The sequence below is a fragment of the Sander vitreus genome, chromosome 24 (assembly GCF_031162955.1).
Source record: "Sander vitreus isolate 19-12246 chromosome 24, sanVit1, whole genome shotgun sequence".
Taxonomy (NCBI): domain Eukaryota; kingdom Metazoa; phylum Chordata; class Actinopteri; order Perciformes; family Percidae; genus Sander; species Sander vitreus.
Window position 1 is genome coordinate 8,969,749 of NC_135878.1, and position 13,334 is coordinate 8,983,082.

Sequence of the window (13,334 nt, forward strand, 5' to 3'; positions counted from 1 at the left end):
GTCAAATGGCATTTAGAGGTAGGAAAAAAAGCCTCTCTGCTAACAGCATGTAAACGTATTCAGAGATTAGTAGCATGCTGACAAATTGGCTTCACATTCACTGTGACCAGAATAATCTATAAAACAATTTTACTGCCATAAGCCCCCTGCTGTATAATAAATAAAGGTGTTACTTTCCACCTATGTATTGTATTGTATCATACTGCACATGCTCATTCATAGCATCCCAAACATCCAGAGATGTATACGTCACTTTTAATTCACATACCATTTTTGTGATGGCATTAATGGAAACACAAGTGGTAACAGTAATTCCTATCTGCTGCTGTGGCTCGGTCTAATGTCTGAGGAATGCACAACAGGAGATGTTGGCTCGGGGAGGAGGAATGTTTGCAATTATGGATGGTCTTAGTGGACTGTGTGTGTGTGTGTGTGTGTGTGTGTGTGTGTGTGTGTGTGTGTGTGTGTGTGTGTGTGTGTGTGTGTGTGTGTGTGTGTGTGTGTGTGCCTACATGAAAACCACTCCTCCACTATTTATCTGCCTTCACTGTGCTGCTAGATGAATGCAGGGATTACATAAGGCGAGGTCTGATTGGCTGCTTCTACTGTATGTAAGACAACGGACTGGATCCCGGTGGATTATGGGTAATATTGAAAAGTTGTGTCATAGGACAGCCTGCTGTCTGTCAGCACTATTGATATTAATGCAATAGACAAAGAAAAACAATGACATTAATCTTTATTTGTGCAGCATATTTAAAAATAAAAGTCCCACAGTGCTTAAGGAAAATATGAGTGATTGACGGTGACAGTATTAGTGATCAAGTTGAGAGATTATATAAGATTACATAAGAGCACAGATGTAAAAATGCTTCTTCTTTTTTTTTTTATAATTTCAGAAGAAGATTGCTTGATTTCCATTTCCAGGTCACCAGAAGTTCAGATGTTTGAATCTTTAACATTAAAGTCAAATTGGAATTTAAATATAGTTTTCAATGATATTGCAGCTATTGTGCATATTTATATTTTCGGAAACTGTTTAAGCTTGGCAAGTTGGTTAACTGTCTGTGGCCGTTGGAATTAAAACAATATTACAAATACAATTGAAATTGCTATATAGTATTTCTTCTAGTGAGTATTCAACATATATATATATATATATATATATATATATATATATATATATATATATATATATTAGATTCAACTTTACCTGAAACAGGTGAGTCACAGACACTCTTTAAATAATAGAAATTTTAGAGCCAAAAGACAATAAACCCTTTGCACTGGGTACGTGGGTAATAGTGGCAGGTCTGTGCATGTTTGTCCCCATCTTACACCACAAACACACAAACACACACACAAACACACACACACGACCAGTGAAACACAAGCTGACAGCGAGTCCTAACACTCTCCCCCTGGGTCTGAAGCAAATCAGCGAATCAGCTAGTTTGAGCCGCAGCCATTGATTTTCTCAAGCCATCTGCTCACTTTTGGGCTCCGGCGAGCATTTCCATGACAACGCAGTGTTGATAAATGGAGGAGAGTCTTATTTAAGTCTGCAATCTGTTCCTCATGTGGTGAAGTTAAATCTCCGCTGCTTCCTTTGTATGTTTATTAAAATGACCGCCGGTGGCCGCTGATATGGCCTGACAAGAGATGAGCTGTAATCCTGGATCAACATTTTCATTTTCAACAGAGTGGAACTCGCTTTTGTTGGGAACATAAACACATATTTCTTTCAGGAATGAAAAAAAAAACTTGTCACTGGACAGCATAGATGTTGTTGTTTTTTTTGAAATTATACTTTTGCCAGGTTTGAAAGGAGCTTGAGGAATAAAACCACATCACATTACCTTTAAAGATTAAGAGGAAGTTTACACAGTGGTTTAGACAATGCCCCCCCCCACCCCCAGGCCCAGCAAACAAAACACAACATCCCCACCGCTGCTTCAGTTCCCATGAAAACAAGTTGCTCGTTTTTTGTCTGCGAGATCCTCTTTCATGTGACCTTTATTTCTTACATTTTAACCACACGTTTTCAATTCCTCTGAGGTTCGTCCACTCTCACTCATGTGTAGCTGCTTTATGTACAGATTACAACTTTCAGTCAAATGTAATAGTGCTGCAACCTGCTAAATGAGATGTTATGAAGGTATCACAGTGAAGGTACTGTATTTGTAAGGTGTTAAATCCCTATCACAAAGCAGCACATATACTGTGCCGTGACTTGAAACGTATCTGACCAGTTTGTGTTAAGATGGAAGATTTGCTTTGTGACAGGTTTTTAAATGGTGTGTTAAGCTATAAGATATCAGAGTCAATACACAGATCTAACAGTGGGGTTTCAGTACTTTCATTTGTTGTTAATTACAGACTGTGTGGCTCCACAGATGAAGTGACAGTTACTAGTTAATGAAATTTAGAAGTCTACTTGTAGTTTAGATGGGTTTGAGGTGCTGAATATGATGCTACAGCCAGGAGACAGTTAGCTTAGCATAAAGACTGGTGGAACAGGTGAAACAGGTGGAAATTGCTAGCTTGGGACCCAAGGAAGCGCAGTGTCGAGTGCAGTGGTGGAAGAAGTATTCAGATCCTTTACTTAAAGTAGTAAAGTCACACTGTAAAAATACTCTGTTACAAGTAAAAGTCCTGCATTGAAAATGTTACTTAAGCACAAGTATGTAAATATCATCAGGAAAATGTACTTAAAGTATTAAAAGTAAAAGTACTCAATGCAGAAAAATCCTCACATTTTAGTGTTTAATCGGCTAATCATTTCAGCCTTCAGACTTGTAGCCCGTTATATTGTTGGGTAGTTTAATTTATAATAAAACATATTTATAAACTACATGTGTTTTGTGTGCAAAAATCTTAATTTGTAAAGTAACTAGTAACTAAAGATGTCAGATCAATGTAGGGGAGTAAAAAGTACCTGAAATGTGTACTTAAGTACAGTACTTGAGTAAATGTACTTAGTTACATTCCACCACTGGTCGAGTGCATGTGTTGTTTGGATGAGTGGTTCTCGAGAAAGTACCAGAGGCCAAGCAATCGGCACTAGTTATTAAAATACAACACATTCTGGATTGCAATGAGACAGAATATATAGCTTTTTAGCAGTGTTTAGCTGCCAATGAGCCAATTTACATAAAAACTTCGAACATTATGCTCTTAAGCTAACCGCTAAAATCTTCTTAGCCATAAAAGCATCCTAAGCTCTTGCTGCTGTCAGGAACATGCATCAGCATGTCCTTTCTATTGAAAGTAATGAGAAAAAAAAGTAAGCCGTCGCTTTGCAGAGAGCTTCCCGACATGCATTCTTACTGTAGCTAGAAGCACCAGTTGTCCTATTTATCGGCACCGAGCCCAGCCTTACAATCCAACTAAAACATTTCACCCCTCTGGCAGCCAGGCGCTCCCTCTGCCGAGCCCTGACATGACATAGATGTGCAAAAGACAGAATTAATTTAGCGGCGCTCTTCCCGTCACTGTGCTAATTGATTAGCTTCTAATGGCTTCAGGTTGTCCACAAGCTGATCTGTCTGGTGAATACAGGAATGTGAGAGGCTGCCAGGCAGTCGCTAACATTAGCCTATTGTTTCCATATCAGATGCTAAAGAGCTGATAGAGACCGCATTGTGGGGAAACATGAGGTTTGACTTGACCACTATCTAATCTCATCACCCTAGTTAGCTCGGTGGAATGTAAATGTGATGTTAAAATGGTTGCATTCCACTGCTTAAAGACCTGTTTTACCTTTTGAGTTTACCTACTTTAGCTCTTGTGTTTGTCTTCATTTGCCGTACCAATGTCAACGCACTTAGCGAGCTGTCTATCGTCGTTCCTTTAGCGAGACGCACATTTCAAACAGCCATGAGATGACACATACAGTATCACTCCTCAAATACATTGTCAACAGTCTGTAGCCAGGGGCGTAGCACAAAATTCTGGACCCTGTACAAAGGCATTCTCTATGGGCCCCTCCCCGCATCCACAGCTATTCATTCTAGCATCTTTTTGGGCCCTCCTCACATGAGGACCCTGTATACTCAGTCCGGTTTTCACCCCCCAGTCCAATGCCTCTGTCTGTAGCTATATGAGTTTCATGGCTCCTCGGGCTTTGAGTGCTCTTATGTTTGGGAATATTTGTTATGGAAAGAGAGAGATCGAGAGTGGGCCTGTTTCTGGGAAGTAACCCCACTCTGACCCATGAGAAGGAGAAGCTGGGGGAGGGCTGTTTAGTCTCAACTTTCTCATTGGAGCTGAGGGCCAGATAATGTTCATAACAAGCCGCAACATGGAGAAATACTCCTTAATCAAATAAAAACCAGAGGGAGATTGAGGAGGGATTTACTGTGTTTGCTCTCGCTGGTGAGTATTTTGGCTGCAGGAGTTTCATTTTACACATCCTCATACTCACAGCACTTTAGGCTTCACTCGGCTGCTTTTATTAGAGTGAAATAATTATTAAAGGAATGTTTTATAAACTGGAGAATTTCTTTTTTTCTGGAGGCCTTAAAGCAGCCTTTAGGGGGAAATATCATCCAACCATCTTGTTCATGGATTTAGTTTTCCCGGGATGGCGGGGCGCTCAAGTTCACAGCTGACATTCCCTCCTCTCTCACATCAGTTATTCCCGCCCACATCCAGCGGGTTCCAAAAAGTACATCGGAATGCTAACCTATTGTGTAACAGATGGGATAAAACCTTGGTTTTCCCCATGCCAATCTAAACATTTACATTCTCATGAGAGCAATGTCTGAAGATGAGGCCTGTATTTGGGTTTTTCACTCCTTCTCTGAGTATTCAGTATTTATAACTGCTAGCAGTTTTTTATTGAACACTTGCTGCTTTTGACACAAATCAGCTGTTGCTGATGAGGCGAGACATGCTCTTGTTGTTTGTTGTACAGTAAAAGGTGGTTGGTAGATGCATGGATGGTGGGATATATTTAGGGGGTTTGGTTTTGGTTATGTGGTGCCCTATTTTGTATTCACCAAACTGCAGATCTCTACTCTTAAAAACATGCTTTAACGTAGATATACAGTACATATGCCATACTTTAGCACACAAAAAAGAAAGGTAATAAAGACATGGTGAGTATTTAATTGTGGGTCTTGCTGCTGTCAAGATATTCTAATCATTTCAAAAGAAAATTTGAGAGATAACAACAATGCCAAAGCGTGCCCACCGAGGCCCGCTCCAATAAAGCAGTTACTGCACACTCATAACACATGAGCACTGACGCCATTATTGTTGTGTCCGTCTTGGCAGGTTGCCTACGCTGGGGTGCAGTGAGTTTTTTAGGGGCCAAAATGGGGCATGGGGAACAATAGGGGCATGGGTGGCGTTTGGAGCTCGGCCCACGGTGCCAGTTGTGAGAGCAGGTCATGTGCCAGATCTGCAGACAAAGAGGGTGAGTCGGTGCTCATCTGGGCAGGAGTCCAGTGGAACTTGGTTTGGGATGGTGGAGGTGGGGGGCGAGGGAATGTAGGCACACGTCTGACTAAAGCCTTTATGTAGGGAGGGGGCCTCAACGGACAAAAAGACACAGGGACCGGCTGTTTCCCCCTGCAAAGCAAAGGGGCACTCAGGCATCTGGGATTCTATTCACCCAGCAACGGCTCAAATCCTGAAACTGAGCGTTTTGGGGGAATTACCGCAGCTTGCTGGAAGTCCTATTTGCTGATTTACAGTACAAGCTCCAGCATTAGCGTGTGTTCTTCACACATCAGCGTCTGATCCTCATTACTCTTCTGTTTGTGTGTAACCTCTTCACATTTTGTCTCTTTGGCTTGTTTTCATGGGAACTATCTACTGTTATAAACAAATGTGCTGCCCAAACCTCCATAATTCATTAATCCAGACCTCATAACAACACGTTTTCACCTTTGTTACTCAGACGGAGGAAACTTGGCAGAACGGAGCGCAGCTGAGCCAAAGTCTTGCACCTAAAAACAGGAAGAGCAATCAGCTCCTTGACTTCCTTGTGCATCCACAACAGAATTATTACTCTAGTGGGTCCTTATTTTTGAGGACAGAGGCCTTTCAGAGTTGGTTTCTTTACACAAACCTCTTCCAAAATTAGAAACTGAAGCTGATTTCTTATTAAGACATATTCATCTGCTGACTCACCTACACAAACACTAATTGAATCCCCTAAGATTGACAGCCTTGATAATAGTTACTGACTGTCATTTAGGTATCGATATCTTTATTGATAGGGTGTTGACCTAAATTACTCACACAATTAGTGAGTCACAGTCTGGGAAGTTTGTTTGCTTTTCAATCATTGGTGACAGTTAAGTCATCTCTTTTGCAATTTGATAAATCAATAAATAGCTGATCTAAAACATGCACCATGGCACAACAACACTTTCCCACTGCTAATCTAGACTTAACAAACGGTTTAAATACAAAGTGAAAGCATCTCGTTGCTGTTGAACAAGTTTCCACATTGGCATATTCATCCCTAACGAGGGAAGCATCAATCCTCTCTAGATGAAAACATTACATGAGATATTGTTATTGTTTATCAGCGAGTATCAAACAGCCACATCATTTTCAGCCACGTATCCATGGCCAGGTTGCATGTCTGTTGCCATGGAGACAGTATATAGACCGTTCTGACTTGAGCCACACGTGATGGAACAGTTAATGATTGTATTAAGTGACTGAAAAAAAGCCTCCTTAGCGTAATGCACTGTTGTTAAAGATTATACATTTTTAATAAAAATGGAGGTGAAACTCTTTTTTTTAAATCATACAAACTAATTCTAAAACTTTGCCAACAAAAGCAGCAACTACAGTAATTACTGATACAGTGAGTGGAAGTAAAGGGCAACTAGACTTCCCTTTTTGAACAGAGCAAGCACACAAAAGGCCTTATTCATTTTTTTCTTCTTTCTAAAAAGCTGGAACGGCATGCTGGGACATTCAGGAGGCCAACGAAGCCGAGCAGATTTTGGCAGCGACCGAGGCTCATTCCTCTACGTGGGGTAAAAAAAACCGGAGGATCCTGAAGTGGACTAAGACAAGAAGAATTGACTTGCAATGTTGCGGGTTTGGATTCAACTCACGACCTTTGGCAACATCAAACTGGATAAAAACCATATCTGACAAACTATCCAGACTGAGTGTGGGTTTGGTGGTTGAGACTCCAAATCAATTTAGCAAAATACTGCGATGATAACAACTCTCAGTCAGTTGATCCCTGTTGGGAAACTGGATTCCAACCACAGCGAGGTCAAAGGTCAGGCTCAGCGATCCAACCTGCAGCTTCCTCACAGAGGGCTCAAGGCATGGAAATCTTTGATGTTTCAAAAAGCCATTTAATATCGCCTTGTTTTTTTTTTGTATTTGGGGGTCATATTCCAACATCCCTTTTCATTGCGATAACATTTGTGTTTTTCCAAAATAAAAGTTCCCAATGAGAGTATTCACTTCCTTTAGACAAAACAACATGTGGTCCAGAATTCCTCGGATGCCTGGAGAGACTGGTAAATTAAGGTTTTGTGTTGGGCACGTCTGTGTTAATGTCCTTGACTGTGTCCTGGATTGTTGACAGCAAAGGCTGCAGCTGACCTCGAGCTCAACAAAATACACACCAGGAATTTCAGCTCGGCTATTGCTTGACAAGAGAAAAAGTAAAACCGATTGATTTAAAGGAAACATCAAGCTTTTTTTTAGGGTTTTCTTTCAAAAACATTGCAAATGCCTTCATGGATATCCAACTTGCCTTCATTGCAGTGGCAAAATAAGCCACGAGATCAATGTGATCATTATATTTCTATGCTCACACCCCCAGCGTCCTGTTCTCAGATGTTAAATCTTTAATGCATCTCAGGATGAGGCCAAACTTTCTGCTAACGAGGGGGAAATTGGCTCTCTGGGTTTTAAAATCTCTTAGCATTCATGAGCGTTTGGGACTGTGGGCGTGAATGCAGGTGTATGTATGTGTGTGTGGGATGCTTTATGTTGTATAATTATTCTCAGCACAGCACACCACAGAGTTGCCTTTCTTTTTCCCGACATACTGTACATTGTTAAGGGTTCATAATGCATTCAGCTCAGATATGCCACATTTCAGTCCATCTTTGAACCCAAATATCTGTAACCACGCCTGTCTTCACTAAATAAAGAGCCCTTACTGTGCTAACACAGAGGTTAACCGTGACCCTGATGAAAAACAACACATGAAGTTGCTATCTTATAAATAAATCGACCTTTTTGGGGGGGAAATGCACTCATTTGCGTTCTTGCTCAGCGTTAGATGAGAAAATTGACACCACTTTCATGTCTGTAAACTAAATATGAAGCTATAGCTATGAGATGGTTAGCTTAGCTTAGCATAAAAACCGCTAGCTCGCGCTTAGTATAGTAACAACAGGACTCCAAACATGATATAATGTGTTAATTAGTTAGGTTTAGAGCTGCTGGACAGAACCAAACTAGCTGTTTCCCTCTACTTACAGTATTTATGCTAAGCTAAGCTAACCAAATGCTGGATGTATAGCTTCATATTTAGTGCACAGACATGAGAGTGGTGTCAACCTGCATATTATCAAAATTTCAAAATATTCCTTTAAAGCATTCTTTTTTTGTCTACTTAATATGAAGTAGACAAAGGTATAATTTTGAAGCTATAGCTAGGAGACTGTTAGCTTAGCCTTTCATAAAGATTTGAAAAGGGGAAACAGCTAGCATGGCTCTTGTCATTGTTACACTCTGCAGCACTTTGTTATATGATTAAACAAATAACATTTAAGATAACATCTCCCACTTAAACAAGAATATAAGTGGGAGCTGTTATCTTGTATACCAGATTTGCACAGCCAATGTTGTTCATTATTAGCTTAGTGTGTCACATTGTTTTTGTAATTTTTTTCCCATCAATATATTTTCTCTAATGGATTCCAGGTAACCAAACAGCATATTCTCTAGATTTTGGGGATATACTTCATTGATAATGTTGATAATTATAGGGTTTTGCTTTGTGCATGCTCCCAACCTCTTGGACGATGGCAGGAGTCCAGCTTCCTTGTTGTCTTACCTTGCGCTGTCAGTAAGTGTGCTGCTTTTCTGTTGTTGACACAGCTTCGAGCAGACCTGGCTCACTGTGACTCACTGCCATGCCAGCAGACGTTATCGCTGCTGGATGGACCTCGCCAACGGGAAATAGAAAATAAACAGTGTGTCAAACGTCTATGAGACGCGAGGTTAAGTGGATTATGGGTGTGGTGTCGACAAAACTGTTTGTGAGATAAAAACAATATTTACAGTAATACAACTCTCTGAGTATGTGCGTGTGCATCTCACACCACATGACTGATTAAAGCTAATGGTGATTGTATCCTGTGTGCATTTCAGACCCCAGCGACGTGTTGCACAATAAAGCCTTTGAGCAACATTGTTTGAGCAAGTCTCATGTCACATACGCCATATGATGTAACACCATGAGGATGCTTTGCTGAAACCCTGAAGAGAGGAAATGACATGAGGAGCAGCATGCTAGGCGGTCTTGAATGCTACTTCGAGCAGCATGAGCATGTCATTAACCCCAGGGCGCTCAAAACAAAGATAATGAGCTGATAGATGGCAACAAGTACATATTACATGCGCTTTACATCCTTTAGGCCATGTGAAGAGAAGAACAGAGAAGTTGTGACAAAGTGCAACTCCACCCTTATGTTACACCCACTGAAAGACACAGTTCATTCCTGGTTTATTTTGCAAGCATCAGCATGAGGCAAACAGCCAGGGACTTCTCTTAATTACAGCATGATTAAAGAGCAACTTTATCAAGCACATGCAGTTGCCCACAGCTCAAGTCAGGACAATGTCCAAAACAGAATCATCAATCAACGTTTGTGGGAACACAAACACTGTGGGTTTTAAAGGTGTCCTTGGGTATTTCACCTGCATATGCAGAGCTGAAGCGTCAAGAACATTATAGAGAAGAACATAATAATAAATAAGTTTGAGTCACAGATACTGCAAGCTGAGGCACATATAGGTTGAAGCATACGTTGAAATCCATCCATGCATTCATCAGTTTTTCACTACCTATCCGGGTGTGGCAACAGGCAAAACAAAGGTACCTACACATCAGGAACATCCGCCTTGTATCTGTTCATATCTGTGTATCGCATTCTTTCAGTCCTAGGTAAGAGTTTGAATGTAACTTCATGTTCTAGAAGGCATGGAAACTTTCCAGTTGCCTCTCTGTCAGCTCGACAAGATTTAAGCTGAATTGTCTATTTTACAAATCTTAGTTGTGCATTCGTGTGGTTGACGGAAGACCCTCATCAGGATCGGGATATCAACTTGCCAGTCTCTAGCCGACTCAGCTAGCCAGCTGGCCAGTCAAATGTAAACATCAGAGTAAACACCGTGGAAAAGATGGAGAAGATAAGCTCAAGCTAGAAAGATTATCTCTGCAGCCATCATGAGTTATGACGAGTCATCATGACTATGAGTCGCTCATCAGGATTGGGAAATCAACGCACCAGTCTCTCCTTGCTCACTATGCTAGCCTTGCCGGTCAAGGTTTTCAAATGTAAACATCAGAGTAAACACAGACGAAAAGGTAAGGATGGCTATCAGCTACCACCTATGGCTACAATTTTCTGAATACGTGGATAAGCAAAACCATCTCTGCGTCCATCTCCATCTCTACATCAGAGGGGGCACCGAAGCAAACGTGGAGGAAGTGAATGCAGGCGTCGGACGGTGAGCCTCCGTGCCTGCATTGGTTTCAAGTGGGATGTCGGGAGCTGTGGTGTACTTTTGCCGATACTTGGCTGGACTCTTTTTCTGTGTGTCTATCTGACAGCCACATTCTGCTTTATGATGAATCATGCACAAGTTGAAGGAGCTGATGGAATAACGTTAGCCTGGCTCCGCCCTCCTACGTACTTCCGCTCAATTTTCATTTTCCTTCAATACGTCATCTGGGTTTGCGGTCTATTCTTGGGTTTTTTCCGGCCAAATCTTTGGCGGTCCAATCAGCGAACTGAGAACGATGACGTTGAGGCCGTGCGCTAGTTTGAGTTGTAGTTTCGTAATGGCGGGGGAGAAAGATGCGAGCGAAGCCATTCGGTCCGTTGTGGCAACGCTGCCGAATATCCAGAAGTTAAAGCCCGAGCAAGAACAGTATTTGCTGAGTTGTGTTGGTGGCCATGATGTTGTGGCCCTCCTCCACACGGGGTTCGGGAAAAGTTAGATTTTCCAGCTCGCTCCATTAGTGGTGAAGGAGTTGGCTAATCTGACGTCACGACCAAACGTCAGCGATTGGTTATGGCAGATCCAGAGTGGCTCTGGGCTGATCCAATAGTTTTAAACTTCAACAGAGTACCCGCCTTCAAGGAAGTTAATACTTGTCAATGGAGAGTGGCCTGACTCTCTGTATAAATGAAATGTACGAGAGTCTGGTAGGACCAGGCTAAGATGAGATATCATTGGTTATATGATTTCATGTGACAAATTTGGAAATAAAATTGACTGATTGGTCGATTGTGGAAGGTAGTTTCCCAACCTTTGCTCTCATGATGATGAAGAAAACTCAAATAAGGACATGACACGACTAAGCTTGTTATTAGCAAGGGGGCAGTAATTAAGCAGCTCCCTACTGGGACGACCAGGGTAATTAACGCTCATGATCAACATTCTTCCAGGGAGCTACTGGGCCTTGGAGAGTTTTTGGGCGCCACACACTCTTCTCAGGTTTCAATTTCATAAAGCAGAACAACTTGATTTACTTCTACTGAGCTTCTTTTTAAACTCACAAAGATTCTGAAAATAAATGTCTGGTCCTTTTAGTCCGTCCAAAGCAGCGTGTGTCTCAATCTTATATTTTGAGAGATGTGAAAAGGGGAAGTTTTCATTTTTTTGTGATGCTGCACAGCGAAGTACAAATAAAAATAATGTTTTAAGGTTCAGGAAATGAGTCATTTTGTAAGGGGGTGGGGGGGGGGGGCGGGGTTGATATGCATTACTTGGAATTTTAAAATGTATTTCTAAATGGACTGCAAATCTTCCAGTTTATTAAAAAAAAAAAGATTCTAACTACAACATAGAAAGCACCACATTTGTTGCTATCAATGGATATTAATTCTTCATTTTGTAAAAGAGAAACCAAAAGTGCCAGGTGTCTGCAGCAGTGATATCATCTCCTGTGAGGAGGAGGAGGAGGAGGAAGAGGAGATGCAGAGAGTGTGTGCCTGAGGCGAGGGAGGGAGCGTCTCGTCTGCGGCATGGCAGCCACCGCCTCTCCACTCAGAAAAAAAATGTCAAGGCTGTCGCTCTGTATAAACCTACGGGCTTCTCTGTGTTCGCACCTCGCGGACGCACCGAGGTGACTCACGCACGTATGAAGGCGAGTCGCACATGCATCTGTTCATAGGATCATGTGTGGTCATGCATGCGCAGCTGTGAGCTGCAGAAGTCACACTCAAGTCTCCTTTGTTCACACCCGCAGTCGTCACCTCCGAGTGGACACTTTCAGGCCCACCTCATCAAGTCACATTGAGTCGAATGGACACACTGTGATGCGCTTTGCTCTGCTGTACATGGATCGATTCTGCGCAATGCGTTTGACTAATGCATTTACAAGCAATATGAAACACCATTTAGAGAGCATTGATCGGGGCTCATCTGGGGCCAGACTAATAGAGCATGTCTGGGATAATCAAACCCAAGCTATAGACAGGCAGCTCAGCCTGCAGCTGCAATGTAGGACCACGCCCAGCGCTCTGCCCCACTGATTCTTAACAAGCCAGCTGTACTTTTATGCATCAGTTTGATGGTGCAATTAGCGGTCATACAACTGTTTAACCGACTTTTACCAATCCTCAGGTTGTGCTGTAATTATCATTTATACAACAGCTAGCACTGACATATAGGTGGTTTTGAGCTGTTTATGTGCTTCCTGTAGCTAACAGTGCATGTCTGCTCTGTCTTCCAAAAAAGCATTGGCTCATGTGTGTGTTTTGCTCTCCTCTGTTTCACCAGACTTTGTGTCTTTGTTTCAGAAAAGTGCTATTAAAAGTTAGTTCCTGCTTCCCGGCTAACTCCGGATGCAGAACAGCACTTATCTGTAAACACATTGCACAAAGAGGACATGACTGGTGACAGATGTTGAGGCCTGTTGCATAAAAAAATAAAACATATCAATGCGTGTACTTAGCATGAGGATCAACATTAACAATGTACTTAAAAGGCAATGAGACAACTGAACAATTTTCCAATACATTGAACCAGTGAACTTTGTTGAACAAACATACTCCCTTTGTTCTGTTTCATAATATCACTTATACTTTGCCCTTCAT